This window comes from Ursus maritimus, unplaced genomic scaffold (genome assembly GCF_017311325.1).
Source record: "Ursus maritimus isolate PB19 unplaced genomic scaffold, ASM1731132v1 scaffold_25, whole genome shotgun sequence".
NCBI lineage: Eukaryota > Metazoa > Chordata > Mammalia > Carnivora > Ursidae > Ursus > Ursus maritimus.
This window is the reverse complement of record NW_024425008.1, coordinates 28,430,488-28,444,046: the sequence shown is the minus strand read 5'-3', so window position 1 is coordinate 28,444,046 and position 13,559 is coordinate 28,430,488. Positions and strand designations below refer to the sequence as shown.

The window sequence follows — 13,559 nt, the reverse complement described above, 5'->3', positions numbered from 1 at the left end:
TTTTTTCAGTACGTAAAGAACCCCAAGAAGTTACCACTTTCTGAAATACAATGTAATACTTGAAATATTGAAATATTATAATCAGAGTAGGCTTATTAAACATTCATATGTTCCCCTGCACTGTTCTTCAGCAAGTTAAACAGATCAAGGAGGAGTCTCTCCCATTTAAAAATATCCAGACTCTCCTTATGTTTGTGTTTGAATTATTTTTGTAATAATTGGTGAGAGCAGTGTTATCTGAAAGTTTAGAGTATGTTATCCCCGCCCCCGTTGGTGGTGATGGTGGGATATTAGGTCAAAAAGTAGGGTTTCTTCAAGAGTATTAATAATGAAAACATAATGGTCATAAGCCATAATTTATGGCAAGTTATGTTAGGAGTAGAAGAAAGGGAATGCAACTATTTTAATGTTTCAGTAGAGGGAACCTTTGAAAAGTAGAGAAAAATAGAAAGAAAAAGAAACTATCCATAGCTTCATCATTAAAATAAAAATTCTATTTCAAGAATACTTTTTAAAGTAACACAGTTTTGATTACCTTATACTATTGCGTGGCCAACGCATACTCGAAAAGGAAAGGTGTATCACTGAAAGTGGGATGGGTGACATCTGCGTTGCTCTTGGAATGGTTATCGTTTCTCTTTGAAATAGGAGAAAATGACTCCATAAGAAATGCTTTGAGGAAATGGAAGACTAATCTATTATGACCGAAATAGTTCAGAGATGTGTCTTTGAATATGATTTTATCAGGGTATTTTAGCCCTCGGTTGGATCATTTCAGTTTAACATTGGTGGTTGAGAGCTGTCCCTCCCTTTGACTCACTCCGTTGGGTAGAGCGGCAGTTCTAACGTGAGGTGTATGGGATTAGGGACAGGCGCGGGCGCACTGTGAAGGTACCACCATTTGTGGTGGGAATGATGACGTGCAGGTGTTCTCAGTGAAACTGGTTTCCTTGACCTTTTCCTTCTGTATCTGTACTCTTCCAGCTTTAAAACAAACTGTATGTGCATTGAGTGCTTCCTGTTGAGGAAATGGAGGAAGTTTGTGAAACCCCCTGGGGCTAGAGATGGGACGAGGTTAGTGGACACACTTGGATGGCTTCAAGATCGTGCGTCTGGTTCTCTGATGATTCACCTGCTTTGTAACATCAGCATCTCAAAAGCCAGATGCCTTATGACTAGAACTGTTGGCTCTGTTGAATATTGCTTTTCTTGCTGTTGAAGAGTCATATTTTTTGTGACTGAGCAGTCAACTTTGGGAAGAAACAGCTTTGCGGTGTCTTTTATAATGTTTTATAAATAAACGGGGCTTAAATAATACTTAATACTACATGTTCCATTGTCTTTAAAACCCATTTCTGTGGCAATATTCAGTACAATTAGTTACCCAATTTAGTTATGCAAGATGTTATTGTCAATTTGAGGTATTTTTATGTTGGTTAAAAGATTAACATGGATTAAAATTGCTTTTTTTTTTTTTTTTTTTGCTGTACAGTTCTGCAAGTTTAACACATGTGTAGATTTGTGTAACCATCCCACAACTGTTTCATCCCCTCAGAAAGTGTTCTCATGCTGCATTCTCTCCTACCCTCTAAATCCTGGCAAACACTGATCTGTTCTCCATCTCTATAGCTTGGTCTTTGTAAAAATGTTTAAATGGAAGGATGTAGTGTGTCATCTTTTGCAGCAGATTTCTTTCATTCGGTGTAATTCCTTTCCATTCAGTGTCATCCCAGTTGTGGGTATTGATAGCATGTTCCTTTGAATCCCTAAGTAGGATTCCATTGTGTGGAAGTATTACAGTGTGTTTGTCCGTTAACCCACTGAAGAATATTTGTGTTGTTCTAATTTGTGGGTATTACAGGTAAAGCTAACTGTGAACCTTTGTGTACAGGTCTTTACATGAACACATGCTTTCCTTTCTCTGGGGTAAATACTTGGGAGTGGAATGGCTGGATTATGTGGTAGGTGTGCATTTAAGCTTTTAAGGAAATGTCAAATCATTTTCTTGAGTTAACATTGTGCATTCCCACAAGCAGTGTATGAGAATTTCAGGTGCTTGACATCCTTGTCAGCACTTGATATTGTCAGTATTTTTTATTTTAGCCATTCTAATAGATGGTGAACTGCTATCTCGGGGTTTTAATCTCCATTTCCCTAATGGCTAATGATGTTGAACATTTTTTCGTGTGCTTATCTGCAGCTATTTGTATACCCTTTTCGGTGATGTGTCTGTTCAAGTCTTTTTTTTTTTTTTTAATTTAAAAAACATTTTGATTGAAATATAGTTGACATACAATATTATTAGTTTCAGGTGTACAACATAGTGATGCAACAATTAAATACTTTATGAAATGTCCTGCTAAGTGTAGTTGTCATCTGTCACTATACAAATTTACTACAATATTATTGACTATACACCCTATGCTGTACTTTTCATCCCTATGACTTACTTATTCTGTAACTGGAAGTTTGTATCTCTTAATCCTCTTCACCTATTGTGACCACCCCACCACCACACTTCCATCTGGCAGCCACCAGTTCTCTGTATTTATGAGTCTGTTTTTGTTTTTGTTGTTGTTGTTGTTGCTGTTTGTTTTTAGATTCCACATATGAGTGAAATCATATGGTATCTCTCTTCCTCTGACTTATTTTATTTGGCATAGTACCGTCTAGGGCCATCTACCTTGTCTCAAATGGCAAGATTTCATTCTTGTGGCTGAGTAATATTTCATTGTGTACGTACACCACATCTTCTTTATCCACTCATGATCAGTGGACACTTTGGGTTTTTCCATCTTAGTTATTGTAAATAAGGCTGTGGTAAACATAGTCGTGGATGTATCTTTTTGAATTAATGTTTTTATTTTCTCTGGGTAAATATCCAGAAGTAGTATTACTGGATCATATAGTATTTCTATTTTTACTTTTTTGAGGAACTTCTGTACTAGTCTCTATAGCAGCTGCACCAATTTACATTCCCACCGACAATGCATGAGAGCTCCCTTTTCTCCACATCCACACCAACACTTGTTATTTCTTGTCTTCTTGATACTAGCTATTCTGACTGCTGTGAGGTGCTTGCTCATTGTAATTTTGATTGGCACTTCCCTGATGATGAGTGATGTCGAGCAACTTTTCATGTCTGTTGGCCATCTATAGGTCTTCTTTGGAAAAGTGTCTATTTGGGTCCTCTGTCTATTTTTTAATTGGATTGCTTGCTTTTTGGTGTCAAGTTACAGGAGGTTTTTGGTTTTTGTTTGTATATTTTGGATATTAAACGTTTTGTTAGATAAAACATTTGCAAAAACTCCTGTTTAGTAGGTTGACTTTTCATTTTGTTGATGGTTTCCTTTGCTGTGCAAAAGCCTTTTAGTTTGATGTAGTCCCAATTGTTCATTTCTGCTTTTGTTTCTGTTAATGGAAGAAATAGTTCCAGGAAAACATTGCTAAGGCTGATGTTCAAGAGTTTACTGCCTATATTTTCTTTTAGGATTTCACATTAGGTCTTTCATCCATTTTGAGTTTATTTTTGTCTATGGTATAAGAAAGTGGTCCAGTTTCATTCTTTTGCATGTGGCTCTGCAGTGTTCTCGACATCATTTATTGAAGAGATTGTCTTTTCCCCATTGTATATTCTTGCCTCCTTTGTTGTAGATTAATTGAGCATATAGGTGTAGGTTTATTTCTGGACTCTCTATTCTGTTTCATTGATCCATGTTTTTATGCCAGTACTTAACTGTTTTGATCATAGCTTTGTAGTGTAATTCAAAATCTGGGATTGTAATACCTCCAGCTTTGTTCTTCCTCAAGATTGCTTTGGCTATTTGGGGTCTTTTATGGTTACATACAAATTTTAGGATTATTTATTCTAGTTCTGTGGAAAATACTGTTGGTATTTTGGTAAGGATTGCATTGAATCTGTGGATTACTTTGGGTAGTTCTGAAATTTTAACAGTATTCTTGCAATCCATGAGCATGACGTATCTTTTCATTTATTTGTGTTGTCTTCAATTTCTTTCATCAAAGTCTTATAGTTTTGAGCGTATAGGACTTTCACTTTCTTGGTTACATTTATTCCAAGGTATTTTATTTATTTTATTTTTTTGGTGCAGTTATAAATGGGATTGTTTTCTTAATTTCTCTTCCTGCTAGTCTTCTATTAGTATATAGAAACACAATACATTTATGTATATTAATTTTGTAACCCTCAATTTTACTGGATTGATTTATAATAATAGTTTTTTGGTGGAGTCTCTAGGGTTTTCTGTATATAGTATCTTGTCATCTGCAAATCATGGAAGTTTTACTTCTTCCTTACCAATTTGGATGCCTTTTATTTCTTTTTCTTATCTGATTGCTGCAGCTAGGACTTTCAGTATTGTGTTGAATAAAAGTAGCAGAAGTGGACATCCTTTTCTTATTCCTGATCTTAGAGGAAAAGATTTCAGCTTTTCACCATTGAGTACGATGTTAGCTGTGGGTTTGTCATATATAGCATGTGTTATGTTGAAACATGTTCCCTCTAGACCACTCTGTTGAGACTTTTATCATGAATGATGTTGAATTTTGTTAAATGCTTTTACTCCATCTATTGAGATGATTATGTGATTTTTATCCTTCGTTTTGTTATTGTGGTGTGTCAGGTTGATTGATTTGTGGATATTGAACCATCCATGCACTGCTTAGATAAATCTTACTTGATCATGGTGAATGATCCTTTTAATGTATTGTTGAGTTTGGTTTTGCTAATATTTGTTGAGGATTTTTGCATCTACGTTCATCAGAGATTTTGGTCTTTTATTTTCTTGTAGTCTTTGTCTGGTTTTGGTATCAGGGTAATGCTGGCCTCTTAGAATGAATGTGGAAACATCCATTCCTCTTCCATTTTTGGGAATAGTTTGAGAAGAATGGGTATTAATATTCTTTAAATGTTTGGTAGAATTTATCTGTGAATCTGTCTGGTCCTGCACTTTTGTTTGTAGAGAGTTTTTTGATTATTGATTCAATTTTGTTACTAGTAGTCAGTCTGTTTGGTTTTTCTGTTTCTTGTTTCAATCTGGAATTGCCTTTACATCTTAGGCCCAAATCCATTGGCTGTATTTGTGTGGCTCAGTTTCTCCAGTGCTTCCTGTTTCTTTGAGGTTCCCTTTCGTAGTCCTCCAGACACAAAGATGGGGCTTTATTTTTTTTATTTTTTAAAGATTTTATTTATTCATTCGACAGAGATAGAGACAGCCAGCGAGAGAGGGAACACAAGCAGGGGGAGTAGGAGAGGAAGAAGCAGGCTCATAGCGGAAGAGCCTGATGTGGGGCTTGATCCCATAACGCCGGGATCACGCCCTGAGCCGAAGGCAGACGCCTAACCGCTGTGCCACCCAGGCGCCCCACAAAGATGGGGCTTTAGAATGGGGCAGTGCACTTCCTGTGACTGTCTCCATTCTGGACCAAGGGGCAGGAAGTCAGCAAAAAAGCAGCAGACTTACATTGTGAGAGCATAGCTCCTCTGATCAGTGAGGAAGAAAGGTTCCTTTCCCTTGAGGTTTAGGTGACTGTTTCCCTCTGCCTGCTACCACCTTGAGCTAGGAGGCTAGAGCATAGAGAAATAAAAAAGAAGAACAATGAGGAATTTCCCCACTCTCCAGGGTGTGAGGAATCCCTTTTCCTGCTTCTTAAGCTAGAACTTGGAGTATTTCTGGATTTTCCCCCTTCTGTCTGGATTCTGGTGCTTGCTCCCTTTCAGGTGTGTGGCTGCCTTGATTCCAGGCTGGGAGATTTTGAAGAAAAAATGGGGAAATTCATCACTGGTTTAGTCATACTTTGAGTTTTACTCTTCTCCCCCCATCAGCCTGCTACATTCATTTACTTTCCAGAGCCGGCTCTCAGATACTCTGTCCAGGTGGACGCATGCAGCAGAGAGGCTGGGTGGAGTGTGCGTCCTTTCTCCTACCTGGAGCCAGTCTCCCCTACATTGTTTTTAAGTACAAAATTTGGAGTACTGTTTTGGGTGGGTTACATAAACCTTAAAGTAATGGGTATTCTGTGGACAGTTGTTTCTCCTAGACTTTTTTTTTTTAAAGTCATAGTATCTTGGTTAAATTGATTTATTTACATTTGTAAATATGAGGACAGAGTGGAAACCTTTCAGTTCTGTTGGAGATCCTGTGTTGCGATTACAGTGGGATTTTTCTCTTGCTCCTCCTCCCTACTAAAAAATGAGCAGTTGAAGGCAAACATTTTAGTACTGTATGTAGTTTTACATTTAGTAGTGTGTGATTTTAGGCTCACTACTGCACCTGGATGCACCTGGGAAGCCAGTAGCCATTCACTGTTCTGTTCGTATTGTAATTCTTATCTTTCGTGGTCTCAAGAATTGTCTGACTTTATACCCTCGATATCCAGTATTGAGTTGCCTCTGAGGTGTGAGTTGACACATCTTCATTCTCAACCCCTTGCTTAAGCTTTGAGAGGAATTAGAGGACTTAGGGAAGTCCAAAAAAGAGTGGCTAATTATTAACATATTCATTCTCTTCTGACTTTAAAAAAATGTGGACTAAATATAATTATCCAGACAGCTGGTAAAAAGCAAATATAGCTCCGTGGACTCCTAGTGGAAACAACTACATGGTCTAGAAGTTAGCTAATTTAAGTAATTATTTACCAGTAGAAATCCATTAAGGAATCAACCGTAGGTGATTGTAAATCTCTTGAAATCAACCTCTAAAGGCCCTGTTAATGGGAGCACAACAGGTTATACAAGCAGACAGAAAGGCCAAGTTTAAGGTAATTAAGAACTCCTTTGGCATTAAAATTGTAGAAAGTGACAGTAATATATGAAGAGGGAAGATGGTTGCATAGTCCTGTGATATCCCTTTATAGATACATCACAGTGGGCATTGTTATTGGTGTTTTTATGCTGTTGGCATCTCTCTTACACAAAATGATCGAGTTTTTGAGGACTATTCCATAGGCTCTCCTAGTGTTGCCATGCTTTTCCTCTTTAAGACTATTAATGATTGGGATCATTTATGGAGCTCTGTAGCAGACCCTGTCCTGAGCACCCTCCATTGTTATCCCATGTCTTCCTCACCAGAGCCTTGTTGAGACTGGTCCTGATTGACAGGACAGGGAATGGGCACAGGGGGGTAAGTGCTGAGGATTGAATTCATGTGGTCTGGTCCTAGAGCTTTGCTTTACTTCTAACCTTTTAGCTATAAATTTTCTGTGTTGCACGGCAGAAGATTCTCAGAAGGAAGGGATTATTAAGAAGTCCAAATTAAATACTAAAAATTAATTTTATAAAAGTAAAGAATACTTTGACTAGCTATGTAGGAGCTTCAGAAATCATGTGCTGGGTTTAGGGATTATCTAGCTTAAACCAAAGAAGGGAAGAGTCTCGGTTTTATGATTCATTCTGTCATCAGAACATTTCTTCTGCCAGTTTCCCTCATGGCAGCTTGGTGTAAGTAACCACTTTTTATCACCACCCTCTTCCTGAGTACATCTCACTCAGTAGAACGGCCTCAGTGAGCTTCGTTCACCTGGTGCCAGGGGACTGCATCTAAAGGAAGACTTGGGTGGGTTGAGGTTCACGGAAATAGGAACTTGGCACTTTTTTCTTAATCTTTCAAGCTTCCCAAGTGATAGTAGGAAATGAGTCCTTGTTTGTGTTCCAAAGAGATGACTCCTCTCTGATTTTCCTTCTTCTCACCCAAACGAATTAAAGTGCTTTTATACCAGTTGGTTGATTTTATTCTTCTAAGAGAGAATAAGACCCTTAAGAAATCGAGGGATGGTGCTGACATCCTGTCCAGATGGATATTTGTGCCTGGATGTTCATGTTATCACATTTCCTTTGTGAATCTACAGACAGCAGCCAACTCAGAGTCAGCCAGACAACTTGTGTGGTATCCTTCCTTCCTATGAACAATTTTGGCCTATAGCTGAGCATAGATAAGATCTTTTCTTGATGCCTACACAGCTGTTTTGCTCTCTTTTGGTAAGTGACTTCATAGTTCTAGGCCAAGGACATATTAAAATCATTGGGGGCATAAGTCTTAAAAGGTCAAAATTTGAGGACTATCAAAATTTTATTCTTTGCCTGACTCTAAATACTTGTTGCCAGTAATTTATCCTCATTGCATAGACAAATGACAAGTGTTTGAGATACAGTTTTTATTTCTGTTCCTAACAGTTGATCCTAAGTAGAGGCATTTAAGTGTGGAACTGATAGTGAGGAATGTGCTCGGTGGTTTCTCGTAGTGAAGTTGCACAGTCCTGTCTCTGCAGATGTCTCCAGATTCACTTCCATTCACATGGGACCGTAGTTACTAACCACTTAAAACCAGACCACTTTATTCTGTTCTTCTGGAGCTGTTGGTACTGTTGGGATATTACCTAGATACAAAATGTCTACAAAAACCAAGGAAGACCAGCTTCCTTGTAATGCCTTAGAAAAATCTTAAAACACCTTTAGATGAGCTTAAAATGTGACTTCTAACTCTGTAGCCTTATTCTTGCTCACCTGGATACTAGTTGACCATCCCATTCTGCCTCTGCACTCTGTTCAGTTTACACATTGCCACCATAATTTCTGTGCTACAAAGCATGTCTAATCATGTCCCTGTCCTGCTTGGAACATTTCCAAGGCTCCTTACAGCCTGTGGGAGAAAGTCCAGGGTGATTTGTGTGACCTTCCAGACCTCTGATGGGAACCTGGGCAGCCACGTCATCTGCCAGGCCTGCTTTGACCCTTCTCGTTCTGGCACCCCTGGTAGACTCTCACCTCAGGGTGCTTGTGCTGTTCCCTTTCAGGGCTTCCCTTAACACCTCCTGGTTCTGGAAGATTTTACTCAAGGAGTTCCTTCCTCTGACACCCACTACATTGGGCAGTGTGCCCCGCTCCTGAACGCCTGTGGCACTCTGTATTTCCCTGTCTTGTGGCCTGTCACTAGATTGTATTTGTCTGTTGATGTGGGGGTGCTGTGAATTCCTTGAAAGCAGGAGGCCATGTCTTAACTACCTGTTCCCTCAAGCCTGAGAGAGAAAACTGACACATTGTAGATATCACGCTCAGTGTGTGTTAATGCCTGCGTGATAGAATTGCCTTTCCAGCTCCCGAGTTCCCAGCCCTGAGAATGTTTCAGGGAAGAGCTGAGAGGACTCTGTTACTCAGAATTTATTCTATCTCTCATTTTATTTTTTATTTTACTTGATGCTTTTAGTTAGCTTTTTAAAAAAAGTTTTTTATCTTTCATCTTTGACAACCAAATAAATAAAACCTTTTTAGTAATTAACATCATGTTAATAGCTACAAAGTGCCTAATACATACATTAGCACTGATTTTTCCAACAATGCTAGGAGGGGAGTGACAGCACTATTTGCATTTTATAGTTGTAGGAACTGAGGCCAGGGAGAGGTAAATTAGTCTGCCCAAGTTGGCTACGGTTAGTAGTCATTAGAAGCAGCATTGAAATCTAGGTTTGAATCTGGACATTATGTGCATTTCGCTGTCCCATTTTGCCCGTAAAGAAAGCTGATGTTTGTGTAATAATTGAACATACAGCAGGAAGTCCACGGTTGGCAGGCAGTGCTGAACTGACAGTAGGCTTATTGTTGGTTTGGCGACCCTCTTTGAAGTAGAAAGGAATAATCTTTTTAAAAAGGGGAACAGAGGTTAAAAACAGAAGTAGAATTATTTTCTGTTTAGTTTCTCCATTTGGGGTTTGTTTCTAGCTTTAAACAAAACCTATCCATTGAGTTAAAATGAAGAAGGTGATCCTGACCTTTCTTTTCAATAGTCTGTAAGTTTCTGGTTCTCGCCAAAGACAGGAGTGCCCCCCACCCCTGCCCCGCCAGCTCTGTGGAATTACTCTGTTTATGTTAGGCATCATCCTTTGCACATTATACCTTACCTATTTTGAGGGTAGGGGGTGGAGGAAGGAGTGCAGTAGCATTTCCACAAACATGTAAGAAAACAATGTATCTCACCTGCATCAGACAAGTCGTTATAAAGCAACTATACTTCTTAAACATTAAATGACGGTATCAAGGAGAATGAAAATGCTATTGCACTGAAATCCCGATGTGGTTCAAGTGACAGTGACAATCAGATCATAGATCTCCAAATGACGCTCACCTAACAATTCTTCCGGCTTGTAAAGCACAGCGAAGTTCTCTGTGAGGAGCTTGCATTGTGCTGTGTTCCAGGTATGTAATGCACCCCTGGGCCCCCACCCCCCACCCCCAACCCCCACGGGGCCCTGCATGCCTGCTCTCCTGGGTTTGTTCTTCCAGCCCCACTCGCTCCCCACTTCAGCTCCCAGAGTGGGTTAGATGTTGCAAGAACGAGATGTCTTCTGTGCCCAAAAGAAAAAATTGGAAAAGATTTATAATGATATGGATGTGTGATTTAGATGCCAGTGAATCATAAAATAACGTGTTTTAATACTATAAGACTTTTTGCTTTTTGCCAACTCTTACCATGTATGCTTTAATATTTTCTAGCATCTGCAATGAAAGTTGTGTTTGACTAGTAGGAACATGATTCTGATTCAGCATGGTTAATTTCTCATGTAAGATGTCTGTAGGGAAACTGTTCAGGAGTGGTGGTTCTACAGAGTCATCAGGGAGGGACTCAGGCTGCTCTGGCTTTTAGCATCCTAAGCAGCATAAGGCCGTCATCCACAAAACCACGGGACACTGCTGGAGCTCGAGCCAAGCTGTGTGGAGGAGGAGCGGAAAAGAAAAGTGGCAAAAGGAACTTTCTGGAATCTCCACCCACTGACTTCTTGAAACTCCTTGGCGACCACTGTCTTCAAGGGAGGCTCAACTGTGGTGTTTAAGTGGGCACATTGCCAGCCTAAATAAAGTCAGATTTCTATGACTAAAGAAGAAGGGGAGGGCAGTGGACATTAGGTTTGAAAGAGTTGACTCTGCCACTAAATGTGAAGTTTATTTTTTAAGTCCTGAATCTGCCTAACCATCTTTTCAGAGTTTAAAGGGAGCTGTATTATGTAAGGATATTTTAAGGAAATATTTCAGTTTCAGGAAAAGTTTTTTTTTCAGTCCACTGCTGTGCTTTTTTGTAAAATGTTCTTTTATTTCCCTCGAACAAGTAATCTTTTAAAATTATAAATATTAATAATCCAGGCTTAAAAATAGAGCAGGATTGATATTATTACATGCTTCAGAATAAAACATTCTTTCATGCTTCTCCTACAGCACATGTTTTAGAAATATCTGCGAAAAATCCTGAGGTCTTTCTCACCGAGCCCCCCCTTTAGATGTAACGTGTGACAGCTCCAGCCACCGGGGGCGGTAGGAACCACTTTGGGTGTCTGTCCTCACAATCCAGTACCAGGGTCGGCCGTGCTCCTCTAAGGGCCTGTGGTCTCTGCATGAAAAGTTCTGCTCATACTTTTCACCCCGGGAAAATTGTCTTCATCCTCCAGGCTGCACTCGTGTTTCTCCTACCTGCCCCCTGCCCTCTGCGCCCCATGACCTCCGGACCGGTGCAGTGGCTCCGGTGCTCGGGCTGAGCGTTCCCTGGTCTCCGCTGCCCGTGTCCCAGAGAGGAACTCGAGCAGCGGTGGTGTGGAGTGCATGAGGTCGTCCGGAGGGCGCTCCGGGTGGTGTCCTGCCCCCCTGAGGAAGCACACCCTGTTAGATGCACTTCTCACGTTGTATTGTAATTGCTTCTGTGCTTTCCTCTGGCTTTTCTGGATGATGGGTTCCTTCAGGAGAGCTGCCATATTTGTGCGCTGGAGTTATTCCTGGCGCCCTACAGTGTGTGGTGGATAGTAGGTGCTCAGCGAGCGTCACGAGTGCGCGAGTGTGAGTGAGGAACAGGGTGAAGGAAGACGGGGGCTCTCATCCCACTCGGCCACGGAGACACGCGGGAGTGAGGTCCCTGCATGGGGGGGCACCTGAGCGGGTAGGGCCCTGGCTTCCCCACCGCTCTCCTGTCTCAGTGAATGAGCTGGCCCTCTTGCCCATACCATGGCGTAGTTCTGAAACCTGGAGTTCTCTGTCGTTGGAAGACTCTTGAGTTTAGCAGGTCTGGATTCTTTCGCTTCACTTGCTGAGTATCTGCCTTGTGCTGGATCCTAGAGCTGCAGAGTGAGTAAGGGTAGTGCTTGCCTGTAAGGTCTTTGAGGATAATGGGGACACACACACACACACACACACACACACACACGGTCTTTAGTGTGGAAGTGCTTAAGTGAAAGATTAAAGGTATGAACAGAGAAGGGACTCGTTTTTTTCTTTCTTTTTCTTTAAGAACACGAAGTCCTCACGTGGCAGGTAAGCACTGCACTGTTCTTTCCGAGATGTTATAAGCCTGTTCATGTCCACACGTACGAGACACCAGGCCGTTGCTGGCATAGTGGGGCCGAAGCAGCACCCGAGGTGATGAGACAGCCTCTGTGGCACCAGGATCTGCAACCACGCCTGCCCCGCGCGTGGCGGTCACCCTTACGGTGGTGATTGCGTGATAGAAGGTAAATCTTGGAAGCATCACATTCACATTCACATTCTAGGAGGTGGAAGAAGAGAGAAAAAAGGGTGAAATTCTGAACAGAGTCCACGCCCTTTAAGCAACCTTTCTTTGCTTAATTCTCTCAAACCACATGTGGCTGTTTCTCATTGGCCAGAACTGAGTCATGTGCACTCACCTGGCTGCAGAGGAAGCTCTGAAAGGTGGTCTTTTAGTTCAATGCCATGCTCCTCTGATCAGCGGGGGTTCTCTTAGGAGCAAGAGGAGAGTGGGTGTTGGGGAGTAACAAGCAGCTGTCAGCCACGTCAGCTCAAGAAATGTTCTTTGGGTGAATCAGTGAGGAAGGCCTGGCCAAAGCAGGACCCTTGGTGCCGATACTAAGCATTTACTTTTCATGGTCTGTGGTTTTTGAATCTTCAAATCAGATTGGCCTTTCTTATATCTAGAAAAATGAATATTTGGATTTGCCCTGCCCTCTGAACCGCAGTGTTGGTTTATCTTTGCGCGTGGCGGACTGGGCCAGAATTGTAGGCTAATGAGGAGGGACCAGTTTTGTGTGTGACATGTAGCTATGGCCATGTCTGGTATTTTACTTTTATTCTTGATTTGTAATAGTGTATGTATGGATTTTACTGAATTACAGATAGTTGAGTTTACAGAAATAGATAATTTACGTAGTTTTATATTTACAGACATTTTTATATTTATGGACAATTTGCCATCTGTTACTGATGTTTCAGAGATTTATATGTCTTATTTTTTCACCTCTGTCCTGGGGGCAGTTTTCCTCATTGGGAGACTGAGTCCGAAAGGGCATAGCTTCCTAAGTAAGATATGCTAGTGCCAATCTTACACTACTGTGATGTCCTTGAAATAGAATTTTTAAAGAAATTGTGGAAGTTCTAAGTACTTTGAGACTTCCTCAAAATTGGGGATAACAACTTCCAAAATTATCATCAATTGGTGCTGTAATTATTTAACTGATGTTAGAAAGGATATTGATGGTTTTCTTTTATCTTCCAGTTTGTGAACATAAATGCAACAGAAAACTGTCTTTATTGT

The 13,559-nt window shown here is 40.7% G+C and overlaps 1 protein-coding gene across 11 annotated transcripts in view; it reads left to right on the top strand.

The window, feature by feature from the left end:
• Positions 1-13,559, top strand: part of SIPA1L1 (signal induced proliferation associated 1 like 1) — a 371,790-nt gene that overhangs the window by 124,493 nt on the left and 233,738 nt on the right. Inside the window, exon 5 of one of the 11 annotated variants that reach the window (XM_040641701.1) lies at positions 12,282-12,304. The exons of 9 other annotated variants lie outside the window; for them this stretch is intronic. The gene's annotated coding sequence lies outside the window, so the exon portion shown is untranslated. Of the gene's footprint in view, positions 1-12,281; positions 12,502-13,559 lie in introns of all 11 variants that reach the window. One more of the 11 variants, XM_040641700.1, reaches the window with a different exon arrangement.